At 35.6% G+C, this 1,975-nt stretch overlaps 1 pseudogene; it reads left to right on the forward strand.

The window, feature by feature from the left end:
• The first annotated feature begins 469 nt into the window (after positions 1 to 469).
• LOC102250123 lies at positions 470 to 1,204 on the forward strand (annotated as a pseudogene).
• The last annotated feature ends 771 nt before the right edge of the window (positions 1,205 to 1,975 follow it).

Here is a 1,975-nt window from a genome sequence, read left to right on the forward strand (position 1 = left end):
CAAGAGACAACAAAGGTCACTACATAATACAAAAGAGATCAATCCAACAAGAGGCTATAACTCTGGTAAACATACATGCACCTATGATAGAAGCACCTAAATATATTTTAAAAACTTCTGGGGGACTTTAAGGAAGAGATCGACAGCAATACAGTCATAGTAGGGGACTTTAACACCCCACTGACTTCATTGGATAGATCTTTCAGACAAAAAATTAATGAAGAAACAGTGACTCTAAATGACACACTGGATCAGATGGATTTAATTGATAGATTTAATCAGATGGATTTATAAAACATTTTACCCCAAATATATCTTCTCAAGTGCACATGGGTCATTCTCAAAGATAGACCACATATTAGGACATAAAATAAGTCCCTACAAGTTCAAGAAGATTGAAATCATATCAAGCATCTTCTCAGATCAGAATGGAATGAAATTAGAAATCAACTATAGTGGCTGCTTCAGGATGAAGCTCAACCTCTCTTTCCCAGCCACCAGAAACTCATTGAAGTGGAGGATGAACGCAAACTTCGTACCTTTTATGAGAAGCGTATGGCCAAAGAAGTTGCTGCTGACTCTCTGGGTGAAGAATCAATGGTGGGAATAACAAACAAGGTTTCCCCGTGAAGCAGGGTGTCTTGACCCATGGCCAAGTCAGCCTGATGCTGAGGAAGCAGCACTCCTGTTACAGACCAAGGAGAACTGGAGAGAGAAAACGGAAATCTGTTCAGGGTTGCATTGTGGATGCCAATCTTAGTGTTCTCAACTTGGTTATTATAAAAAAAGGGGAGAGAGCTATTCCTGGTGTCACTGATACCACTGTGCCTTGGCGCCCGGGCCCCAAAGGAGCTACCAGAATCCGTAAACTTTTCAATCTCTCTAAAGAAGACGATGTCCGCAAATATGTTGTGAGAAAGCCTCTGAACAAAGAATGTAAGAAGCCTAGGACTGAAGCACCCAAGATTCAGTGTCTTGTTACTCCAGGTGTCCTGCAATACAAATGTCAGTGTATAGCTCTGAAGAAACAACGTTCTAAGAAAAATAAGAAAGAGGCTGCAGGATATGCTAAACTTTTGGCTAAAATAATGGAGGCCAAAGAAAAACACCAGGAACAGATTGCCAAGAGATGTAAACTGTCCTCTCTGAGAGCTTCTACCTGTAAGTTTGAGTCTAGTAAAAAATGAGATTTTTTAACAGTAACAAATAAAGGAGAGCAAATATAAAAAGGAAAGAAATAAACTACAGTAAAAACACTAAAAAATATTCAAACACACATGGAGGCATATTATTAAACAATGGAAAAGTTATCAATGAGATCAAGAAAAAAATAAAAAACTTCCTGGAAACAAATGAAAATGAACACACAAGAATCCAAAATCTCTGGGACAGAGTAAAATCATTCCTGTGAGGGAAGTTCATAGCACAACAGGCATACCTCAAAACAAAAAAAACAAATCAAGAAAAATTAATAATAATAAACTACTTAACCTTACAACTTAAAGAATTAGAAAGAGAACAAGAAAAGCACAGAAATAAAGATTAGAGCAGAAATAAATGACATAAAGATTAAAAAACAAACAAACAAACAAACAGAAATAAAGACATAAAGATTAAAAAACAAACAAACAAACAAAAAACACCAAAAGATCAATTAAACTAAGAACTGGTAAAAGATAAACAAGATTGATGGACCTTTAGCCAGACTCATCAAGAAAAAAGAAAGAGAGAGAGAGACCCAAATAAATAAAATCAGAAACAAAAGTGGTGAAATAACAACTGACACCACAGAAATACAACGGATTGTAAGAAAATACTATGAACAACTATATGCCAACAAGCTGTACAATGTGGATGAAATGGACAAGTTCCTAGAAAAATATAATCTTCCAAAACTGAATCAGAAAACCTGAATAGGCCAATAACAAATGATAAAATTGAAGCAGTAATAATAATAAAAAAAACTCTCAGCAAA

The sequence above is a fragment of the Myotis brandtii genome, unplaced genomic scaffold, assembly GCF_000412655.1.
Source record: "Myotis brandtii unplaced genomic scaffold, ASM41265v1 scaffold300, whole genome shotgun sequence".
Lineage (NCBI taxonomy): Eukaryota > Metazoa > Chordata > Mammalia > Chiroptera > Vespertilionidae > Myotis > Myotis brandtii.